This window comes from Pinus tabuliformis, chromosome X (assembly GCF_031772625.1).
Source record: "Pinus tabuliformis cultivar Carrire ecotype Pingquan chromosome X, CPIR1, whole genome shotgun sequence".
In the NCBI taxonomy this organism is placed as follows: domain Eukaryota; kingdom Viridiplantae; phylum Streptophyta; class Pinopsida; order Pinales; family Pinaceae; genus Pinus; species Pinus tabuliformis.
The window spans coordinates 1,259,842,612-1,259,860,391 of NC_142308.1; the positions used below are offsets into that span (position 1 = coordinate 1,259,842,612).

General features: G+C 45.6%; 1 long non-coding RNA gene across 1 annotated transcript in view; it reads right to left on the bottom strand.

Annotated features, from left to right (window-relative positions):
• The window catches only part of LOC149144568 (uncharacterized), a 76,603-nt gene extending 63,834 nt beyond the window's left edge, over window positions 1–12,769 (bottom strand). The window contains exon 1 of the long non-coding RNA XR_016264519.1: window positions 12,733–12,769. This is a non-coding gene — a long non-coding RNA (uncharacterized LOC149144568). The remainder of the gene's footprint in view (window positions 1–12,732) is intronic.
• Window positions 12,770–17,780: the final 5,011 nt, after the last annotated feature.

The window sequence follows — 17,780 nt, forward strand, 5'->3', positions numbered from 1 at the left end:
TGTCATTATGCCTTTCAATTGACTTATCATCCTCGGTTTCTTTCTCTTGACCAGTTCTCCCAGCCAGCAAGCAAGACCAACCATACCCTATTCATCCCAGCCATCCCGTCCAGCCACTCCAGCCAGCTAGGAAGCTTCATCCCAGCAATAGGTTGTAACGTCGTAAAATGCCATGGTATTGGTATATGGCACAAAGAAAAGAAAGGTCCCGGAGGGGCTTGCGCTTCCTAGTGCAAGGAAGGCAGCAGGGTGAAAGGAAGGAAGGAAGTGATATGGAAGGAATTGTTCACGGGAACGAATACCGAATACACCTATTACCTGCATCTTACCTATTTCATTAACTACTAACTGCTAACTGCATCTTGATCATACCTACTTATTAATTGCATACCTACTTATTAACTGCATCCTTGATCACACTTAGCAACTCGAATCCTATCGGCCCATCCCATTTAGTAAGTTAGGATTAGGAAGGAAGTATACCAGCCCATTTCATTAAGTGTCCAAAAAGCTCCAAAAAGCATAGATTCTAAATTCATCACATATAGGCCTACCAAATTCACTTTTAGATACCGGATGCCTAATGAATCCCAGTTTACCCATAGACAACACTTTTCACAATCTTCAGACATCTTGAATGCGAAGTTAGCATCGAGGATGCGCAAGCAGGCTCGACCATCAGGAGAGAAACGGGGCTGTTATCGAGGACCGACAGGGGCTCGACTGATAAGGAGAGGAGTTGCCTTAAGGAAACGCTAGACAACTCCGTCCTCACCCTCCTAACGTCAGGTGAGCATTCTTCCTTATGCGTTCCTTTGGATCATTCAATTCTTACCTTTTTGAAACGCCCGACGAAGAATAAAGAAGCTTGGCGCCAGGGCTGGCTGGTATAAACACTTAGGCTAGAACTTTGAGATAGTAATGAATAGAGAAAGTGTTGCTATAACACACTTAGGCTTGACAAATCTACTATGTGCAGTGAACAACTATTTGCAACCACGGGATGGGATGGAATGGGACGGGGAGGCCATGTGCAGGCAGTGAACAGCTTCAGTGAATGACCTCTGTTAACGGATTTGTGCATCAGTGAATGGTTTCGTGCGTGCAGTTAACGACGACTATTCGCAACCACGGTATGTGCTGCACACAATTAACCCAGACGGGGTGGACGCTTCGACTACGGGATCCGTGCTTTGAGTTAGACATAGATGCTTACATACGTTGATACAACCTTAGCTTACATTTGACGGGCGCATACAGAGCTGAGTTGCGTGATGCTGCATGTCCTAATAGATTTTGATTCCTGGAAAACCTCTTTCGAGAGAGGTGAGGTGGTCTGGTTAGGTGTTCGGCATTTGAAATGGATTGATAACTGATTTAGTCCGCTGATGATGCTGGCCGGAAGCAGCGGCCAGGGGAAATGTCTAGTCCCCAGCGTCAGGTGTGCATTCACCAATCACACATTCCAAGTTGCCCACAGACCCGAGAGAGAGTCATAACGCCGTTCACACACGATACCCGTTCTAAACAAACACCCCCGTCACTTATACGTACGGAACATTGACTTGTTCCTACATGGCTGCTGCAACAACTAGGCGACATACCGACAGGGAGGGAGGTGATGTAGCGCCAGCGTTAGATGAGGTGCACCCATTCACATAACTCCTTCCTCCACCCAGTACTGAGAAGGACCCTTCCGTTATAACGTATATAATACATATGTAGGAATAACCGTATAACAAACAGAGGCGTTCGGGATCGAACCGAAACCCCTCTCTTAATGATTGGGGGTAAAGCGAGTCAGCTTTCACCTCTCTACCCTATTTTTCCCATATGTATTGAAGTCGTCCTCTTCATTACAATAGCTTTAGTTCAAGCAAACCCCAAACCAAAATAGCATAACCAGATAATTGTTTAGCCAATGATGGATTTCGCGCCATGCAATGGATCAAGGAACTAAGACCGTTTACAATACTTACAGCAGCTCCTGCTAAAACAATTGTAGCTGCTCCAGCACTTATATCGAGAAATTCATATCAATTAGGATCTTTTCGCACCATATACTTTTTTCCAGTTATATATTCCCGAGCCTTCCTTTTAGAAATACCTAACCTAACCTGTTATCTCATATTATTATTAACTAACCTCTTCTTCACCCTCACTCTCACTCACATCTTCCAAGAGGGTTTGGAAAGGCTCAGGTAGATTCTCCCCCAGCAGGGCCTTTAATGCCTCCTCAAACTGAGCCCCTAAAAGATGACTAAATGCCCTAGCGGTATGATACCACTGCTCCTTCTCTGTCCCAATTCCCAGCCTGCGCCGACGGTTTCCGAGAAGGAAGATTAGCCGCACAATGTAAACTCATACGAGTACATCGAAGATTTTCTTTTTCCAATCTCCAGTTTCTTGGGCAGTTTCATCATTGGTTGGCATTATTTCCCCCCTCATTTTGTTTAGTATGACACTGTAATGAACCCAAGCGAGTATATAGGCGAAATAAGGAATGAGATGTAAGAGAATCAATAGTAAGGTAGTAGTAATAGAGAATGCATTTCATCATGGATGTTCTCTTTTTGTGTGACCCAAGAATCAGACAATATAGAGCGGCCTGCAATTAGGATTATTAGGAAAACTGTCTGTCATAAAGGTTGAAACGAAGGTCTATGCCACTGTGGTGGGTGACACAGGCGGCTTTCCTTCCCGGGTGGTCGGTTCTTCGTTTACCAACGGAAAGCATGGGAGATTGTATCAAGATCCTTTGTATACGATATTATGCTTACTGCTTAAAGAGTCCCTAAAAAGCAAGAAGGTCGCCCTAAAAACCAAAATGGGTCTGGCTGGATGGCTCAACCTTGTCTGACTGGATGGAGACGGGGCGGTACCGATCGAAGTATCCCCTCGCCCTTTTAGACTATTTCTTAGGTCTACGCAGGGTACTTGGGCGTGTCAAGTAGCCGTAAAACACACGCAAATGCCCTCTCCTCTCGATGGCGGCCCTCTCCTCTCCCTCTCCTTAACAGTCGAGTACCTAAAGGTCCTCTCCTTAACAGTCGAGCCTGCTTACGCATCCTTATGGTCGAGTACCTAAAGGACCTATGGTCGAGCGCCTCCGGTCCTTATTAGTCGAGCGTGCTTATGCACCCTAAAGGTCCTCTTGGTCGAGCACCTAAAGGTGATGGCGGCCTTAACAGTCGAGCCTGCTTACGCATCCTTATCAGTCGAGCCTGCTTACGCATCCTTTCAGACGAGATTCCACTCTCGATGCATGCCTCTGGAAAACTACCGCAACATAGGCTGGCTAAAGAGAGATAGATCGAGTAAGTGAATCGGTCTACATTGAATTATATATGTCATTACGATCTGAATCTCTATTTTATGAACCTAAACTACCACATGCTCATATATAACTACCACCATAACAATGACTGGTCTTTCTTCTCTCTCTAGCTAGGAAATCACTATCATTATATATGTCATTACAGCAGCAAATGAATTGGATTCAAGTTCAATTTACTTATTGGGTGGCCCCCTATCAAATGGGTGGGGCCCCCTATCAAATAAGTAACTAAAAAAGTCACTAACGTACCTAATTGATAGCTCGGCTTCTCAGAGATCGAAGTTAGTTGCCGTAGGTAGCTAGGTGCCCTGAGGGAAAGACAGGAAGGAGGCCAAGTGCTTCTTTCGTCCTCTATGAAACCAAGTTACTTAACGCTTTATATACGTGCATGAACTAATACACTGATGAATTCTTTTACGCGGAGAGTGGGTGGTGATATCCCTAGTTGGACAGTCTTCCAGGAAGCCTTACACCGCTACTTACTTTTATTGAGAGCTAACTAGATGGATGGGATCGTACCGCTATTACTTGATTGAATTCATAGTGCTAGCTGGATCGTGGGGTGGCTAAGTGCTGGCCGGACATATTTTCTTTACTGGGTGGGATCCATACCCTCCCGAACCCGCTAAGTAGTTAGGTTACCGCCCACACTCAATGCCCTCTGTCTTACTACCGCTCCCTCAACCGTGGAACCTTTCAAGGTGCGAAGTGCTTGCTCGAGAAAAGGAGAGCAAGGAAAACCTACTAACCTCACCCACCGCGCTAAGTGCTCTTCAGGAAAGACAGGCAGGCTTCTTTCTATTTGACAAAGTTACGATTTATATTCGTGCTTTGGCTACTTCTAGGGCAATTCTTTTAGTACTAGCAAAGCTTTGCGCCTGGAGCTCCTCGAGGGAGATTCCCCATGTGAGAGGAGTATAATAAACCCTGGAAAGATCGGCGCAAAGCGCATTCCACCCTCTACGTTTCAACACCCTAATAGCTCCCTTAGCGTCTTTAGAAAAGCATGACTTAATTTGTTGACTAATCATATCGAATTCAAGTGAACATCCCTGAACACCAATGAAGTATAAAGGCGTTTTCACATTATGATAATGGCGGCAGAAAAAAGAAAAGCTACCTATTCACACACAAACCCGGGGTGGCAGACGGAAGGGCAAGAAAACCAAACCAACAGAATAAGGGGGCGGGGCGGTGGGACATCACTTGAAGTCTTTCCTCAAGCTTTTGATTCAAGCAAGCAAGATATCCTCCGGTATTTTGACCATTCAATAGCTGTATTTTTTCAAACCTGAAGTCTTGAATGAGATGTGATGTATATTTTCTTCCAAAGTGATATATTAATAGCAGTTTCATGATTTTCCATCAATCACTTTATTATAAACAATTTGGCTCGTTCTGTCATAAGCTCTGCATTATCATGAGCAGGATTCAGCCTTGGGTTCAAGCCGGTTATTGAAACCTCGATCTCTATCCACGAATGAAAAGATCATAAGATTCAGAACGGATAACTGGCAGTTCTTTATTTGGGTGTTCAGAAGCCCGGGAAAAACATACTGACTTGTATGGCTTCTTCTATTTATCGATTGAAACGAGTACGACGTTTTCCATATTAAGGACCAGTAGGGGCTCGACTGATAAGGAGAGGATTTCTCCCATTCTACCCTTTTCTTATTTGATAATGTTGATTTCGTGTTCCCAAAGATTCGTATTGAACCTCAATAGGGGCACTGAGGTAATAGTAAATCTAATCCCCGGCTGAGTCAATTCGTTTTTGTCAAGACGAGCACACCATAATAACTATAAAAGGAAGGTGCGAAGCGCTTGCTCGAGAAAAGGAGAGCAAGGTTCCCTACCAATATCGTACGAGCTCTCGTACTAGCTATCGTACTAGTCACTCTTCCTCTCGTACCAGTCACTCTCGTACTAGTAAGGTGTGCTATCGTAGCTATTCGTACTAGTCAGATGCAGTCGTACCGCTCACTTCCATCGACAGATTCCGGTGTGTACTTCCGATGTGTACCGCTTCCGCTAGCTATAGTCACTAACGGCTAGAGTGACTAACGATGGATGCCTTCCACTCGATCCTTTCCTTTCCTTGTCAATCCACAAATCCACCCCCAGTATTAAGGGGAACATGCAAGGAATTGTCCTTTCCCAAGATGCGTACTGCACCTTCCTTTTCCAAGATACATAACCTTCCCAAGATCCGTACTGCACCTGCTTTTCCTCAGTCTAATCAAATCTGTTAGGCCAGGAGAAAGCTTTTTAGGTTAGGATTCATAGAATATCTAAGGCTATAGTTATCATTTCATCTATGGGGTGAAGTGATCCCCTTAAGTGAAGTGTAAGCGCGAGTGGGAAAATCAGGGGCGTGATAGGGGCATGAGAGGCTCTAAAGAACGCCAGCCGAGAGAAACGCGGACAAGTCATGTACGAAGGAATATAGAGGTAAGGGTGCCATCTGGAAGCAGGATAGAGATAAGTGCTTGCTGAGATCAAATGGGTAAGAGAGGAAGGAATAGAGTGGAGGTATATCTGAGTTAGGAGAAGGCAGCAGCGAGCGGTGTGTAGATTGTATTTTCTGTGATGGAGATATGATATGATGTCTGCAGTATATTAGTACCTATCTGGGAGCTGCTGTTGCCATCCGGGACACTTCGATATCTGTATCCTTGTAGGGAGGGAGAGAGCATTTGAACTAAACAAGACACGTCATTCTCCTTTCTTATGAGGGAAAGATTGAAACGAACCTTCGACGTTAACCCAATCTTATGGTCATTCTTTACTTTATATATATAATAACACAAGCTTTTCTAATTCCTGAATGCATAATGACATATGCCCATATATGCATGATCTACTAAAGCGTAATTACATATATAATGAATGACTGGAATCACTACGTTCTCTCGAAGAATTGATCAAAGAATTAGATAGGTAATTCCGTAATGATGCGCAAGCAGGCTCGACTAAAAGGACCCTCACCATATGAATAGTGAGTGACTCTGTCCCTTTAGGGTGCTCGACCATAAGGACCTTTAGGTACTCGACTGTTAAGGAGAGGGAGAGGAGAGGAGAGGAATTCTATATGTCATTATGACAGATATTATATATGTCATTACGGCAGCAAATGAATTGGATTCAAGTTCAATAAAACCTCCGCCTCCTCGTGGGGCAAGAATAGTAGGGAAATATGTGAAAACCTCCGCCAAGGTGAAAATGACAAAGCCTTGTTCATGAAGGATGCCCTCGGACTCAGATCTCAATCACTTCGACCACCCCCAGACCGGACACTACCAGGATGATCACATCTTTCATTACGGTGCTCCCAGCGTACACGGGCACCAAGAGGCAAGCAAAGAACAAAACAGTTTCAGCTTCCATGAGACCTTGGGGGGTCTTTTGACCTCTATCAACGAGCTGTCATACCTCTCCCAGACCCCTGCGGAGATCCCAGGACAGCTCACACCACACCAACCAGACGACTTCCTCCAGACCATGGTGTACATGACGCAAGCGGATGCACCTTCGTCAATGAGACATCGATGGATGATTCTTTTTTTCATCGTGATGGGTATTTGAAATGCAACAAATGATGATATCCTTGGCTCAGATTTGTCCAAGTCAAAGGTCATGAAACGCAAGTTGGATGGGTCGATGGCACCCAGAGCTCATAGTAAAGCCTTCTTCTGGGAAGGATAGGTTTGGAGGACCTCTAATGATGACATGGCAGTGGGTGATTGAGCCAAGTCATCCACAATACCGTAGCTATGAGGAGCCCTCGCATGTGGGTTATGAGTAATGCGACGTAGAGGCACCTTTGGTACACATGGTGTATGGTCACTACTAGGATGCGGAATCTGCAAGGGAATAGTTGAGGGTTTAGTGTCATTGCGCTCTGCTGCTGGATCCTCGATACCGCGATTTGATGGGGGCCTTTTCCCCCTTCCTCGGAGGAGTCAGAGCCTTATTTCCCCTCCTCAGATGTTGAGCCTGATGCTGCTGAGCCTAATGCTGCTGAGCCTCTGCCTGTTGGGTGTTGACCCCTCCCTATAGCATCAGATAAGGAGAGAGGTGACCCGCCAATGATCCTGAGAATTTGGATTCAGGGAAGGTCCGGAGGTCTTGCGCTTCGGAGTGCAACGTCCGGCAGGGTGAGCAAGCAAACTCTCGACTAAAAGGCCGCCCCAAATTCACTTATAAGGAGAGGGGCCCAATATAATATAAGGCCACCATCGGCTCGACTGAAAGGCCCGTAGGGACGGAGTCACTCACTATTCATATGGTGAGGGTGCGTAAGCATGCTCGACTGTTAAGGCCGCCATCGAAATATGTGAAAACCTCCGCCCTCCTCTCCCTTATGGTCGAGCACCCTAAAGGGTCCTAAAATGGCAAGAATGGGAGGGGGATCTTGAAAAACCTCCGCCTAAGGGGATTGGGTGGGTAAATAGTGGTCGAGCCTTAAAGCGCATCCCCAAATCGAGTTATCGCTTCATTCTTTGGGGTTTATATATTGCTCAAGGCTGCCTCTAGCTAGGAAATCACTATCATTATATATGTCATTACGCCATACTGAACCTAAACTACTACATGCTCATATATAACTAACTACCACCATGCCCAGGTACGTTAGTGACTCGACTGATAATGACATATATAATCTATGCATTATCTGCCCTCGCCTTCTTGAATTTGGTGACGGATGCCAAGGGATCAGAACGATGCCGAATTCTCGTATCTAACTACAATCAAACCTCAATCAGTGAACACCAATCAGCTTTGCCCCGAGCTCCCGAATAGCGGAGGGAAAGGGTTAATAATCGTGCCCAAAGTGATCTAGCAATCTTGATCTATCAGTGAATTCAATGTTCATAATATATCAGCCTGGGTCCGGTGATTCCTTGCTAAGCCTAGTTTGGTCGGTCTGTTTGTGTTTCACCTACTCGCCTGTAGCCGAATGCTAAATTCAGGTATGGGTGGGGAACCATAATTCATGGTTTCAAGAGTCTCCCTGGGGCCAGCTATCGGTGTAGTGCGAAACACCAGGGATGCAAAACAGACGGACATTCGGCATCGCCACACACCTTTGTTGAACATAGCTATCTCCCCATGAGATGAGTGAGAGCCATCCATGTATTTGGAAAAACCTTCTCGCCATTCTTCAATCCCAATCTCATTATGCTTTCCTGCTCCATTCCCGCCTTTGCTCAACCGAATCCAGTATTTAATACGTGATAGATGACCCACTACCTTCCATCTACAAGGTTCTAGTGTGGGCTGAATTACCACTCCTCTGATTTGGCTTCCAAGGCTCATTATTATATAAGCGGTGCTCACCCATTTCCATCGATTCAACTCGACTAGAGCTAAATGGAAATCCAATAAAGTGAGCGAATGGCCTGGGAACGGATTTGTAGGTGCGTACTGGGCGAAAGTCAAACATCATTGATATGGTCGGAGATGGAGTGAGAGAAGGATTGGCAGGTCGAATGAGTTGCTTTCCGTTCTCATTGACTCGATGCTGCGATCACTACAAACCACCAGCAAGCTCAATAGCTCTTGGAATTGGTACGGCATGGTCTCTATTTCTACTCTCAGGGGGTCATAAGCAGAATCCAGTCTTTTATAGGTGATATCTGACCAGTCAATTACCTTGATAGCAGATGTGATAAGCAGGATTTGTGGCCATTGATTATTTGACAAAATGGGAAGAGGCTATGCCAACCTTCGACAACAAGGAAAACATAGTGGCTCGCTTCTCAGTTATCAGAAGAAATCAAATCAATCAGTTTAGATCTATTACTTGATATATTTAAGAGTCGGTGGTTGGTTCAGCTGCTCCCGGTGCGATCGATCACCCCACCGTTAGGGTTCAGTTATCAGTCAGATTGAATCAATAAGTTTAGATCTATTATTTGATATATTTAAGAGTCGGTGGTTGGTTACGTGACAGCTGCCTGCTCCCGGATCACCCCGCCGTTAGGGTGTATTGTTTCTCTAGTGTGTAGATCAGGAAAGAAAGTAAGTCAGAAGGCAAGTGGATGCAATCACCCAACCCGCCGTTAGAGTGCGTGCGTGTAGATCAGGACAGAAAGAAAGTCATAAGGCTGGCAAGTGGGATCACCCGCTCGCTGCTCCCGGACATATTCTTTTTGGCTGGATCGATTGACTTACCTCTTAAAATCGCCATCCATATTAGATTATTCACGATCGCATGATGCTCCCAGATCAGGATGATCCTTTTTTCCATGGAATATTCACGAGAACACGCCGACTTGTCATGTGTATTTCTGGGATAACGCGTTCAGTATTCATTATTAACGAGCACATGCTTTCTGTTGCTGTTCCCAGATCAGGATGAGATTGTCTCATTCATTGCCAGATCAATCAGGGAGGATGATCCAGTTTCATTGCCGAAGAAATCAATTCGGTCAACCCTTCGTACAGACAGGAAGGCATTGGTCCTTCGAGGTCAATAGGTCCGCCGGCCTTACTTAAGGAAGGGAGAAAGACTCTCTTTTTCTTATCTTCCCTTAATAGTGAGTTCGGGGATAGATGCTCCAACAGAACGTCTCGTGGGCACAATCAACTCTGAGGTGCCACTGTATCACTTGGAAAACACTTCTTTAGCACTAATTCGTGTGGTTTCCACTTCTCCAAGGGAACCAGATACAATCCAGTGCCCAAGGGGGTGCCCAACACTCAACGCATCGAGCTTTCATTTCTCTTTGCAGCCCTAGGAGGCAATCCCATAGAAAGAAAAACTGACTCATCAAACAAAGCACGGGCCACTCGCTATGCTCAACAGACTACCGCCCGGCATAAACCCTTATTCCTGATTCAACCTTACCATGTGTTATACCCGGTAAGGACATGAGCCATCCTAATCGTATCTATTACCCGTATCTATTATATATTCTCCTTGAAAGGCACATCCCATCACGTTTCAGAAACCCAATGAGGAATCCATCGTCTCGGAACCCCATCTTACGTTTCCTTTTACAAATCATAGCCAATCACAAACGTCAGGCCATTCCACCAATGCACCAGTCAAGAGCTTAGCAATTCTTGAAAGGGAAGTTTTAGTGCTTCCTGACTGAGCTCTGGTGGACCCTAAGTCGTGTTCCTCATCCCTTACATTCCTTAGGCAACCTGAATGAAAGGTGAAAAAGCTTAGGCAACCTTAACAGTCTTTATAACCGGGGTCAGGCTCAGTACGTCAGGGGTTAAGTCCCTTATTGTGCCCAGGAAGGAGATTAACGAACTATAGACTTGACCACTGCCTCATAAAACAATCCCATAAGGAAAGGATATGAATGAGACATTCTAATAGGATGCTTATTCATAGGTCTCCATAGTGTTGAGGTCTGCACATTACCACTGCCTCATCAACCGTTGTGTTAAAGCTCTAAAACTGAGGAAACACTCAGAGAGAGACATTGCCGTGGACATGCGAATTACCTCAGGGGATCTTACATTCCTCAGGGGTGCGCTATATTCCCACTGCCTCGTGTCCGCACAAGTGTGGGCTATTTCACACTGCCTCATCAACCAATCGCATAAGGAGAAGGATATTTCTTATCCAAATGAAATTGGTCTCTATTCATAGGTCTCTATTCATTAGTCTCCCACTATGGTTTGCACATTATGAAGCAAGGTACGGCTTACCTAGCTAGTCTTTTACGTATTCCCTCTCATTAACCCAATTCACACTGCCTCATTAACCCCTGCCATAAGCATATGATTCATTCATATTCAACAGACTTACGAGCCATAGATAGATCACTGAGGAAGGAAACACTCAGATACATAGACAAATAGATTCAATAAGGCCCAGCACTCTCTTGCAACCCCTAGTGAAGTGGTCGATCCTAAGGGAAGGGAGGGGATTCTACTTTGCTATAAGGTCACTGGCTTTTTCCTATCACTGGGATTATCGTACCTCTATAAGGTCACATTATTCGTAGCTATTCGGAGATCTGAATTCGTTGCTAGTGATTGATGGAAGGAGCTAGTGAACCAAGGAGCTACTTACCCAAGGAGAGGAGATAGATCTCCATTCCTAGCTATAAGGTCACTCGCATTAGCCTAGATATAAGGTAAGGTAACCGGATTCAACTCACATAATCCTAGCTATAAGCAAGCAGAGAGAAACAAACTCAGAAGAGATAGATTAATACGGTCACCACTTTTGATTTTGGTACTTTAGAAGCGATATAATCCTTCTTCACTAAGGTAGATAATCCTCCTGGGGAGAGGCAGATATTATCCGGATTCACTGGATAGCACTGCCCCACTCTATTAGGTTACTTACTCTAATAGGTTATGCAGAAACCCCTTTTCACACTGCCTTAACTAAGGTAGAGAAGCCTTCCATGCGGTGCGCTCTATGGACTAGGAAAGCACATCCAACCTCTCCGCCCCGATGTCCCGCTCAGAATAGGGGGAGGGAGATCCACTACCGATATGGGGTATATTGGGATGTTCCCACTACCGAAATAGCACCATGAGGTTCCAACACTACCAATAGGGGTATGAGACCCGCATATCTACGTGTAACTCGCCCATAAGAGGTAGGTAGGCGTGATCTCCTTAGCACCCCACCCATTAGCTTTCCCTAGGTGTGTTGGTTGGATAGCCTACTACTACTGCCATATTCCCCATGAGGCATATCCCCGATGGAGCATGAAGATGGAGCTATACCGCTATATAGAGACCCGGGAGCAATGGAACCTGCCGCCATAGAGACGACGAGACCGGGGAGGTTCCACTACCGCATAGGTGTTTGCACTATACTATCAGGTGAGGTGAGTTAGGCCAATAGTGAGTTAGTCATTGATGAGCCCGTGGGATATCCATACATTTCGGGATACCTAACCAAGAGACCTAGCCATTGCAGCCAGACCTACACACAGAATGTCAGAAGGAGCCAATCATAAGTCTATGATACTCACATATATACGTTATACGTTCAATCACCCATCCCGACGGAGTGAGTTAGGTGTGCACGGATACTTATTTTGGACAAGGCGGGAAAGCCTAGCATGGATGTCGAAACAGTGGTTGGCCGAAATGACAATGCCTTTTATCTAGATCTCTACATCAATAATAGATATACGATATCACATAGAGACGTCCTCGCCCTCCTTATGTCTTTAGAGCCCTACGTCCTTTCCATGGAAAGTACAACATTTCACCTTCCTCCTTCTCACTAGGATAGGTCGTAGCTATGGTTGTAGTTAGTTATATATGAGCATGTGGTAGTTATTGCCTATTCATTATCAAGAGGTACATTAAGTGACTCGACTAACAGGACCCTTTAGGGGGCTCGACTGATAAGGATGCGTAAGCACGCTCGACTAATAAGGACCGGAGGCGCTCGACCATAGGACCTTTAGGTACTCGACCATAAGGGAGAGGGAGAGGACCGGAGGCGCTCGACCATAGGACCTTTAGGTACTCGACCATAAGGATGCGTAAGCAGGCTCGACTGTTAAGGACCCTTTAGGGTGCTCGACCATAAGGACCTTTAGGTACTCGACTGTTAAGGACCCTTTAGGGGGCTCGACTGATAAGGAGAGGAGAGGGAGAGGAGAGGATGCGGAAGCAGGCTCGACCAACGGGAGAGGACCTTTAGGGTGTGTTAGCACACTCGACTAATAAGGAGAGGTACTCGACTAATAAGGAGAGGTACTCGACTGTTAAGGACCCTTTAGGGTGCTCGACCATAAGGGAGAGGAGAGGAGAGGAGAGGTCATTTCTTGCTCGACTAACAGGTATAATATATGCATTTTTTGGTGTAATGAAATCGATCATGAATGCATATGTTATGGTCGAGCCTGCGTTAGCATCCTAATGAAATCACCCAATATCTTATATATGTTGCGCATGAAGTTGGTCAGGCTCCTCGCAAGCCAGCTGAGGATGCGCGGCTCGACCAATGCCATCATGCGAATCATAGCTCGACTGATAAGGCCGCCGCTGTACCCTCCTAGTCTATTTTACATAGGTTTTACCAACTAAGGATGGGTCGTAGGGCCTAGACCATGGTCGAGGAACGAAACCAAGTGCCTTGGGATATTGTTTCATCTTCTCGGGCAGCCTTGAACAAGTCCTCGAACCAATACATGATTCCTTTACAGGGGCTCTTTGCGGGCCTTCGGGTGGGATACAAGCGCCATGAGTATCGAGTTCCCCCATTTCGGCATGGATAGGGAAATGAATGCTGCTGCTGGGTGGATTCATTATTGAATGTTTGACTGTTGGGCACATATTGATTTCCATCATACGGATAGGGCCCTACCCCTACCAGTGAGATCACTTCACTGTGTACGGGTCTTTGTGCGCCAGTGAGGTCTTTTCACATGCTGATATAACATTATAGATAAGTAAGGTTTGAGGTGAGCCTGACTTCGGTGAGGTGGTGAGCCGTTGATGTAGTGCACCTCACGCGCGCCGCTATAGTACCCGGCGGTTCTAGCCTTGATTGAGACTGAGAGCAGAGCAACTCAGATATTATTCGTTCTTAGGTTCGTTTCTTTCTTTCTTGCCATAGAATATTTCATGCCTCCACCCCCCTGATATCACTAGAGTAAACACATGGCGACTCCACAGGGAGGACTGTTAACACACAGGCCAGAACTCAGATTCATGCTTTCGTTTCCTAATCACTTTTTGGAAATCTATTTGGCAGGGGTGTCAGCTGAGTTTATCTATGACATTTCACCCACAAATGGACGACCAGACTGAGGTAGTTAATTGTATCCTAGTACATGCACTCTTAATTTCATACAGCAGGCACAAGCAATGGGATACATACTTACATGTACTCCATCATAGCTACAACAGGGCAGTTAATGTCTCATCTGGTTATTCTCCCTTCGAAACATGCTTTGGCTATTAGCCTTTTCCTCCTTATGAATTGCCTGTCACACTTCCACCTCCTGCTTCGCCACACCAGCAACGTGAACAACATAGGCCCTCCTCATTTGTGCAGAAAATGGCTCACATCCATTCACAGGTCGTAGCAGCTCTAGCAGCATCTCAAGCACGTTATAAATCACTTCAGGATTGCCATCGCATCCTAGTGCAGTTCCAGGTCAGATAGAAAGTCTAGTTATACATGGACAAGCAGTGCTTCAAAGGCTAGCAGCATCATAAGCTCAAGCCAATTCGCCATGGTCCATATACCATCCTACAGCAAATCAATGACAATGCTTATCAGCTGGATTTACCTTCTCAATTGGGCATTCACAATGTGATTAATGTTAATCACCTGAAGTTATATTAACCATCCCTAATAGCTCTTTAAGGCGCAGAGCTCGGCGTTGAGGAAGCGTTAAGCTGTCTCGACTAAAAGGAGAGGTTTTTTTGTGCCCGAAATAAGGTGAGTATTAAGTATGGTGGATGGATACCCCCCTCTCAGCTCTCTTCACCTGCCTCACTATAGCCTTACTCCCGCTTTATCCCCTGCCAAGCTAGACTGATTCTACTGAACGACCCATCCAAGTAAGTAAACCGCTCTTATGACATAATCGTATATAAGCTACTAGAAAGAAAGAGGGAGATATAGCATAACGATCGATATAATCCGATGCATGGGTGTTTTATCTATCTGGTAAGCTCAGGCATGATGGGATCTATATCTATCCAATCAGCTCAGGCAGGCATGGGGTGGGCTTCTGTGCCTCATCATTCTCATGGGGAAGGCTTCGCATGGGGCAGGATTCTCTATCCAAGTCACCCCAGTCAGTAAGGTGGTAAACCCAGCCAGTCAGTAAGGTTCTGGTCTGCTTTCCCAGTTCAGTAAGGTGGTCCCCAGTCAGGTTCTAGCGAGCCTATATCAATCAAGCTCAGGACGAGTCATCTACGACAACAGTACAGCTAGCTCCCTCCCTCCAACCAAGTACGAGCGCTAGCCCATTCCATCAGTTTTCCCGAGCCTATTCATTCAGTGGGCGCAGGGAAGGAGGTTTGATTCCAATACCGCGAATAGTTGGGCGGGTAAGTAGCATCGGACGGATGTGGCACGAAAGCCAGCGTATGAGGAGGGCTCTGAAGGAGGTAACGTAGGACGGAAGAATCGGGTGTGGATCCCGGCCGGATAGGGGCGGAAGCAGTGGAGAGTTAGAAAAAAGGAGAAGGAGGAAGCCTTAGGTAGGATAGGATTAGGAGTCGAAATCGGTCGGAAGGGAATTACCCTTTCTTTGTGGTTGGAGGATGGGATGGACTTTGGCCCGACCCGATTCCATCTATCTCTCTCTATCTAGTTCCTCGCTTGTCGTCATCAGACCGATCACTCGTACCGAGCTTCTCTTTCTCGTACCCTGTCTCCAATTCACCACTGCCTGCCTCTCCATTCCCGCTACTAACACTAAAATGCATGTCATAGTCTGACGAGTCCCTCCTTTTGTTCTAGGGCTTTCAGCTTGTGTCATGGGCAGCCTTTGGTTGGTTCGACTGTCATTGGTTCTGGGCTGGATTCCACTTCCTTGGGTAATGAATGGCTCTGTTACCAAAAGAACCGGCAAGCAATAAGGCAAGGGACGGCGAGTGGGCGGCGACTTCGGGTTAGGGGGGTTGGGCTGCCTTATCCAGTGGGGGGAGGAATATAAAGAAAGAAAGGATAATCAATCAAAAGGTCACTCCTTATTCCTGGTGATGAGGGGACAGATACCGTACAGATAGATGCCAACAGACCTCTCGAACTTCTACACAGACGGGCCGGGGTAGCGTTAGTTACTTATTTGAGAGGGGCCACCCAATAAGCATCAAGGAAGTACGCCTATAAGAAAGCGTAATGACTAATTGAAATGCATAATGACATCAATGCATAATGACATCAATGCATTATTACATCAATGCATAATGACATAGATAATAGCAGCATTTTCTGCTAAAGCGTCTGACGTAGATCATGCCTGACAGAGAATGGTCGAGCGGCCTAACGACACCTTATGGTCGAGCAACTCAAGTTCCTCTCCTCACACGACAGGCTCACCCTCGGCGGAGGTATGCAATATTGAGCAACGCAAGTCATTCATGCATAATATATGCATTCACGCTCCATTATAATGATATATCTCTATTTGTATATGTCATTATGCAATCGAGATCTCGAACTAATTGGTTCATTTCGACCAGTGATTCCAGTCATGAATGAGATCTATTATATCGGTCGGGCTCTTAAGAAATTGGTGATCTATATGGACCCCAAAAATTTGATGGTGAGAAGACGGCCCTACTTAACTCTCCGATGAACTATCTCCTGGTTTTTTCCGATGATAGTTGTTGAAAACCAATGAAAAGTAGACGATATTTTTATTGAAAGGTGGGTGGGAAGATAAAGAGTGCCGGCCGCGGGGGATATGGGAGGGATTCGAACGTAGGTGGCACCATCTTGTTTTGGTTCTTCCCCACATTCTCTTTGGAGCAATTCAAACGAATTTCCGGATTATGACTCATTAGACCCTGCCTGCAGGTGGCGAACCCACTGAGCAAGCAAAACTTCTTCTCCCCCAAACCCACCCTACCTAGCGAGATGTTGTGTCGAAGAAGAAAACCAACCATCTTCTAAAGCAGCCGATCCGAACCAACTGGGACTAAGGAAAGCCAAGGAAAGATAGTGATCTAAGTTTGAGTGAAAGATTCCTATTCTAGCTTTCTATGAAGCGCCTGCCCTTGCTTGTAAATGAATGAATTTGCTCTATAAAAGCCAAGTACCTGATCGATGAAGCACCTTGAAAACCCTACCTCGAAACCTTACCTGTCAAACCTTTATACCGAAGAGGAGAGCCATAATCTTATCTAAGAAAGAAACGTGGAATCAGCAAGTTGAAGTGAGAGATGGGGTGGGGATAGAAACCCAAAGGATGATATACGAATTATAGCATTAGATCCCAACCTCTATTTGTGGATTAGTTGTGAAGGTATCATTTCATAGAATTGTTTTCAAATAGAAGGGTAGAGGGGTTGATTCGATCAAATGTGATGAAGGGACTCACTATACTAAATAAGAGTTTACCTTATCCATAAATGACCTACGAAATTCCATGATTCACTCCGGGATCACCGAGATGTCAGGGCGAACCTCTGCCCCTACTATATATATCTATAGCAGGCAGGGAGGTGGGACAACCTATTTATATATCCTTATTTCTATAGCGGGTGAGATAAAATTATCTGTCAAACGAATTGTTTTAGTTCATGATCGAGCGTCGGAGAATCCGCGAATTCACTTGCAGATAAATAACCAACTGATTCATTCATAGATCATCGGCTCATTCACATCTATTGGAGAAGAGCGAACTACCTTACTTCTCTCTCTCTCAACTTAGCTATGACTCATCAACTACATAGGCAACTCCACGCAAAAGATTCAATTGGCAGAGGCAACTTCAGGCGAAAGCAAGTGCTGAACCGTCGAGCCATTAATTAGCAG